Raw genomic sequence first — 7,485 nt, forward strand, 5'->3', positions numbered from 1 at the left:
TGACCCTTGGTTGTATCTGTCCTTCCCTAACCCTTGTGCTAGGTTTGAAGGAACTAGGTAACTGGGGATACTGGAGTCTCCTTTTTAGCTGAGAGAATGGGAGAAGACATGTTCAAGTGCCAATGGCTCACTGCATTCAGATCAAAATAAAACAGGATGCATTTTAGCTCTTAAATTACCTGGAAGAATTTAGGTCCACATTAAGAAGCTCTTGCCCCTGGATTGCTGCTTCTTAGATAAACTTGTCAAACAGAAATTGTAAGTGTCAGCTCCTGTCAGTTATCGAGGAACACAAGCAAATGTAATATGAGAGAGCTTGCACAATTTCCTGACAGACAAATCTGCTCTGGATATTTGGCAATTGGCATCCCCAAATCATTAGTAAGAATATTTGAGTTCAGTGAAGGTCACAGTCATTGGCCAACAGACACATAAGGAAACAGCTAAACTCTTGTTGAACAATTCACAGCTCAGCACAAACACAGCATTAACAGACCAGCACACTGGATGTGAAAAAATGTAATCATCATCACTCAGTGACTGCAAGAACCAGACTATTAAAAAAAAGAAAAGTTTCTTTAAAAAACCCTAAAACCAGATATCTATCAATACTGCAAGCATCTATAATCAAATCTACTCCTTCACATGCAGAGATACTTGTATGACTGAGGGTTTCAGATCCATTTTTTTAATTTAATCTATAAAAGGAACAGAGTTCGTTATCAAAATGAAAGATCCTGGCAGCACCTACTTGATGCGAGACAGCCATCTGTGCTCTCTTTTACAGGAATAGACATTAAATACATTTTTTAAAATAAGCAAGAATAAATCTTACTTTCACAAAAGTTTTCCAGTAAAATATTCTGACACACAACTGTGTTCTTTAGCAAATGAAATATTTTCTCCAGTTCAACAGGCACTAACAAAATCAGTAAGGTACAAAATACCCATTTTGGTTACATAGCCAGCAAAATGCAGTCACCCAGAGGCATTACAAAACATATCATAAAAATCTTGAGACAAACGTACAGGGCAGTCAGTGTCATATTTCAAACATGGCAGTCTTTCAAAGTTATTGCACTATGCCTATTCATTTCAATTTTCCTTGAGAATACAAGTTAAGAGCATATAATGGGTCCTACTTGCTACTGGCTGGACCATATCTTCCTACCAAATTCTCACACAGAGGGCTTTTTGAAAAGGAGGGACTGTTTCTTTTAAGAAATACAAAACTCCTCTTTTGTTCAAACAAGAATCAAATACAGTCTCCTCCTAGAAAAGCATAGTTCAGCCATCAAACAATGTGTTAGCAATAGCTTAGCTCCACTGCCTTTGTACTCACTGGGGAATTTCCCAGAAAAAGGCAGACTGCAGAAGCCAAGCCTAACCTTGAGTTTGGCTGCCAGACATTTTTGATCATCTTTTCAAATATCTATCTACATATTCAAGCATTTAAATCTTAAAAACATCTGGCTATAAGTTAAAAAAAAAAAAGTTTTACTGTCAGAAAGATAAATCTGGTATTACAACCAAAAATCCTTCTTCCCTTAAGCTGTTCCTCATACTGAATATTGATACATTCGATGCACTGAAGTAAATTAGGTATCATTGGTATGATGAGGAACAAAGGGTACCGACTAAACACTCAGATTTCATGAGTTCCTTAGGCAGAAAAACCATGGCAAAGCTTAAACTGCACTTCCTCAAGAAACCAGAGAATATGATAAAGAATCAAATATACAAACAAGGACTTTATTAGATCTCTAATAAATAGGTGTTGATGGAAAAAAAAAATTTCAAACACTCAGAAAGTAACTTGACACTTGAGTGCTAAAAAACCATGCAGTTTTCTCTCTTTGTCATCTCATCATTACAAATTCGTCACACAACAAACAACTAGGCTAAACCAGCACAGGTCTAGGCTTTCAGCTCCAAATCAGTAGCATGTGTGATTTCAGAGCTCAGGGGTGAGGAAAAAAGCTGAGGCTGAAGTTTAGATTTACTGCATATGTTTCAAGATATGCTGTATTTATAGCAGGTAGCCAGGAGTAAACCAAGTCTATAAATACTTAAATCATTTATGAGACTGCAAAAGACTAAACATAATCCAAATCAAAGCCACTCATACACAAACGTACATCCCATTTTAGAGGTTTTCAGCCATCCCCGAGATGAGAAACAAGATACTAATTCAGACAACTCCTCTGAGCCCAGTGAGGTGGAAGGGACTTCAGCCCACATGCACCTCTTCAGAAAAGAGGGGGACCCTTATTAAGGTGTTCGGGAAGAGCTTGTTTTAGTAGGACCTCTTTGCCACAGACACATACAATGACTAGTGCAAGGATACCTTCACCTATTAACCAGTCTCCTAGGAGCTATCCCAATTCCACTCTCACTACCAATGCGTAAAAGTGAAACCACTTGGTTGCATTTCAACCAAACAAGACCATAGTTTGCTCACAGCTCTAAGGAAAAGTATTAGGAATAGCAGGATAGGAATATATGTTGCATATCTGTTTTGTTCTCAAAAGTGGGTAGCACCTTGGAATTCAAAATAATCTTGTTCTGGGGCATACTGAGAGGTACTGCCTTTTTTTTTTTTTTTTTTTTTGTAAGTTTGATGGTTGGCTGATCAAATGGGAAGAGATGGCAAGCACGCACATCCTCCCTTAGCAGTCAGGCAAGTATCATACAAGGCTTAAAAGCTTAACATGCATCAGTTTCATGAAGTTATCTGTGATGGTCACTCCCAGACTTTATGGATCATGACTATTATTATGTGAATACCAACTATGCTTAAATATCCTTAAATAAACTTTTCCAGATAGAGCATTACACTCACTGGCAAAGAAATTACCAGGAAACACATTAATTTCAGTAAGAGGATACCGTAAAAAGTAGTCTGTGGTTTTATGCACTTTCTTAGCTTGAGAAATATTTTTGAACAATTGATTTTACAGCCTGCCTCTCTGTTTTGCAGCTATTGATATACTATTGATATATCTATGCTGCACCACTTCCACCTTTTAGTCAGAAACTGTAAAATCTATCGTCAATCAGAAAAGAACAACAGCTAATTTAATAGGTTCAAAACATAACTTCATGGATGTCAGGGCACCTTTCTGTCACTGAAAGGCAGACATAATATTCCACTTGCATAAATTTTAATTTAAAAAAAGCCAACAGAAAATAATCTGAAACACGCAGATATACATATCAGATTTCCATTCTCTGTGTCAGTGTTACTTGTAATACAGAGTCTGGTCTAGATCAGACCAGAAAAAAATCTTGCACTGCTCTTGCCAAGGACAGATTTGTGAGGTCCCCAGGACTCCTGTGCCAGATCTCTCATTTCTCTACCTTTCCTGGTGTCTCTGGTAACAGGAGCAGCACACTGGTGCAGCTTCCAGTCATAAAGGCAGCATGTATAATCTAGGTGGCCCTATAGAGCTAGAGGCAGTACACTACTTCCTACAGAGCAGACTTTTGCAAAATTACTCGAGTATCATAAAAAGCTGATGGCATAGCTCTGGCTTAGAGAGGTAATGCCTCTTTAAGAATGTGTAAAAACTCTCTTGCAGGTAGAAATAACTGCCTTTTAAATGAGGACATAACACAAGTCATTTCAGCATTATTTTACCAAGGCTGTAAAGAGCTCTCCCAGGCTCATCTCTGTTAATTGCATCTTTGCAAAGCACAGCCAAGCAGATGTGGAATGATTACTTTTAATGTGCTACCCAAATAGCTTTGAATGGGCACAGGTAGTTTTCCCCCTTTGCCTATTCCTGCTCATCCTTTGGCTCCACATAGAGCTCTATAGAACCAAATTCTGCACTCAGACTATGCAGGTAAAGGAAGATTCAGAGAAAGATGACAAGTTTTGCCATGGAGCAAGGAAAACAGTTAAAAAAACTACTGGAAGACAAACTGTTCTGGTGCTTTTTAGGCAACTTTTGGACAGAACCTGATAACCAGGATGGAGAAGCTGCATTAATGCAAGGATAATTCCAGAGAAAAAAATCGCATTACCTTTCTCAGCAGTGGATGATTAACAGGAATTCAGTTCCTAATGGAGTCAGCCAGCCCCCAGACTCCATGGGTAAATCCCTTCTTGTCATCTTTCACATTCAGCTCTGACTCATCTGCAACAACCATTTCTATCCCTAGCCTATTCTTTTTACAGTAGGTTAAGTATATACTTCATAAATGTAATGAGGGGGATGGTGGACTATAGATATATAACACATTTGGACTGCAGCATGAAAAGACACACCTGAGTTAGCTTTAGGGAACTTAAATACCTGTGTCAATGCACCCAATACGGGCACATACCTCAGTGCTGGCTAACACCTGTAAAGTATTTACACTGTACAGTCCACACTGAGGCTTGTGCCACTGCAGCTTCACTGTAGACTAGCTGGACTGAAGTGAACTTTGCTACATCCACATGTGCTACAGTCCCACCTCCAGTCGCAGTGCAGCTGTGCAGCGAGAGGTGGTGAAGGGGCTCCTCTTTTTGGGAGCAGCAGCCAGAGCTGAGCTCCAGCTATGGACAGGCAACGCATCCACAGGGCAGAGGATTTGTGCCTCTGCACGGAGGCACAGTGAAGTCCTTCAAATGGAAACAAGGATGGATGGTTAATTTAAACTATTAGGCCCTAAAGTACTCAATTTGACATGAACTTAAATTATGCCTAATGAAAAGATGGGTTATAATTAATGAAACACAAAATGGAAAAAAGTTTGAGAATGAGCTCTTCTCTGGTCAGAACAACATGAGCATCTTCCTGATCAATTATCTCATGCACATTCACCCAACAGAATTACCTTACATACTCATTAACCACACATACATCATAGCTGTGTAACAGAGTATAGTTTTCTATACTTTTGTATCAGCCACTGAGTGGCAGCAATTCCTTCATACCTAAATCTGAACTATGAGATGCAGGATGAAAATTTCAAAGTATTGCTAACTCTTAGTTCTTTTATGCTACCTCTAAATTTTTTAATGTTTAACATTACATACAACCATACAAATAATGCCTAGTGAAATACCTTGTTATGTGTTTCAATTTTTAAATTGTCAAAGTTTCAAAAGTTATGTACTTTATTCTGATAATCATACTTCCTTGAAGTTTGCTATAATCAATTTTACAAAGAGACAACTTTGAATAAAACTATGTCGATCAAGGAAATTGGAAATGCCAGCATTTAATAATTTAAGTGAAGCACAGACCTGCATTTTATCGTGAAACCCAAGGTGAGGGTGAGAAAATAAAAAAAAAAAAAAAAAATCCAAAAATCTTTCCTTGGTATTTGTATGTTCCCATACTAGTATCCTGGGATGACTGAAATCTATCAGTCCAAAGACAAATATCTATTTTTTTAATACTGCCATTTTCAGGAACTAAAATAAACAGGAAATGCTACATATACAATTTTTCAAAAAGATGTTTATGAATTATTTCTTAACCACTTAAGAAGCACTTCATGGCCTCTTGTTCAGAAAGCTATATTGGTTATATTTGGTTATAGCTTCCTGTTTGATCACTACAATGCTGCATGGCATTATTTGATAGATGGAAAGCTGAAGAGGTTATTTGCTGGCTTATTACATTGTTAATAGACTAATGATTGTATGAGGCCAAGGCCCAAATAAGATTTAAAAGAAACTAAACACACAACAAGTGCATCCAGGATTTTGACACAGACTATTTGTAGAGATGTTAAATGTTGTAATTCAGGCTTTAAATGAGTCTCTAAAACTAGGAAAAGATCTAGCATGAGAACCTATTATCCCACACCTGTCTTCTCTGCAGATTCAGTTCTGTCCTTGGAAGCATTCAGCTGTCAAGAGACAGGATACGGGGCAATATCATCCTTGCACATAAATCCCCTGCAAAACCTCCTAGGTCCAGATTAACACTCTGCTCTGTGCTACTTGAATAATCTAGAAGTGAAGTGGTGCAATAGTCAATAGCACACGAGTAAACAGATGTCAGATGTAACCACAGAATGCCATAATTCAATTATTTTAATATTTCATACCCTAATGCAAACGGGGAATTCTCTAGCAATGAACTGAAAATTGCTTTTTAAGAGATGCACGCCTGGCATGTACACAAAAGCAACAGGCATTCCCGCTCCTTCATTTCTTATTGTCTGTCGCCATTCAGCTGGAAACCTGACCATTTAAAAGAGCTTGCATTTTATCTGCTTCAAACTCACCGTCGTGAGGGAGACAGAAACAGAGTATCAACAAAAAGTTGGTATTATCAAACTTGGCATTTCTGCTACAAGGAAACTCCTTGTTTCTGTCAAGCACCACACGGATCTCGTTACCTCCTCACACGGGGCACAATCCTCTCCCTCCCGCCAACGCTCCGCGGTGCCTGCCCGTCCCTCCGGCCGGAGGCTGACAGACGCTCCCCGCTCAAGGTCGCGCTTCCCCGCAGACCGAACGAGCCGGCCCACCCCGAGCACCCACGAGCTCGGCGACGCGGAGGTTTCGGTAGACAAAGTCCTCGGCCGGGCCCGCCCCGGGGCTCAGCCGGCTCCCCGGGCTCCCGCCGCAGCCCCCCGCCCCGGGGCGCGGAGCCCAACATGGAGGCGCGCCTGAGGAGGAAGCCCCGCAGCAGCCGGCGCCCCGGTGCCGGAGGCAGCCCCGCCGACTGCCGCCTCGCAGCCCCGCCGGGAAGAACTGCCCCGCCCGCCCGCCCCTCACACCCGACCCGCCAGGACACACGCCGGAGCGGCGCGCTGAGCCCGGCGGCGGCCGAGCCGGGCGCCCCTCTCCCCGCCGGGAGCCCCACGGAAGCCGGCCGGGCCGGAGGGAGCTGGAGACCGTGTCGCTTCCTCATTCACCCCACGCCAGGCGGGGCAGGAACCACCAAGCGAAGGGAGCCCCCGCGCCGGGCGCAGGTACCGGCACTCACCCGCTTCCAAAGAGCCGTCAGGGGCCGCGGCCGCCGCCGAGTTTCGGGCGCTGTCCCAAGAAAGAGCGAGAGAGTGAGTGAGTAAAGGAGCGAGTGGGTCCCCGCCGCCGCCACAGCCCGGCCCAGCCCGGCCCGGCGCTCCCCGCCCCGCGCTCCGCCCACGGGGTGCAGCTGCGGGCCGCGCGCTCACCTGCTGCCGCCGCAGCGGCCCCCGCGCCGCCGGCCCCGCCCCGGAGGTGCTGAGGGAGGCGGCAGCGCCGCCCGCTCCCCCTGAGGGGAGGCGGTGGTTGGCAGCGCCCCGTCCCTCGGCAGCCAGCGCGGCCCCTGCACCTCCGCTTTTTTCGCTGCCCCCCCCCCCCCCCGGAGGCGGCCGCGTATGCAAACGCCTCAGCCCCTCGCCTCCGCGGCAGCCCGGGGAGCCCTGGGCTGGCCGGGCGCCAGCGCAGCGTACCTTGGCGGGCGGTTTAGCCGAAGGGCCCCTGCTGCTCCCCTGGCACGATGCCGAGGTGAGGAGGCCGCGGCCGGAGTAGTGTTGGCGCTGCGGGCG

At 44.1% G+C, this 7,485-nt stretch overlaps 1 protein-coding gene across 4 annotated transcripts in view; it reads right to left on the reverse strand.

Annotated features, from left to right (window-relative positions):
- Window positions 1–7,067, reverse strand: part of PRKCD (protein kinase C delta) — a 68,671-nt gene extending 61,604 nt beyond the window's left edge. For all 4 annotated transcript variants that reach the window (XM_075513857.1, XM_075513859.1, XM_075513856.1 and 1 more), the window contains exon 1: window positions 6,939–7,067. The gene's annotated coding sequence lies outside the window, so the exon portion shown is untranslated. The remainder of the gene's footprint in view (window positions 1–6,938) is intronic.
- Window positions 7,068–7,485: the final 418 nt, after the last annotated feature.

The sequence above is a fragment of the Mycteria americana genome, chromosome 11 (assembly GCF_035582795.1).
Source record: "Mycteria americana isolate JAX WOST 10 ecotype Jacksonville Zoo and Gardens chromosome 11, USCA_MyAme_1.0, whole genome shotgun sequence".
NCBI classification, from domain to species: Eukaryota; Metazoa; Chordata; class Aves; order Ciconiiformes; family Ciconiidae; genus Mycteria; species Mycteria americana.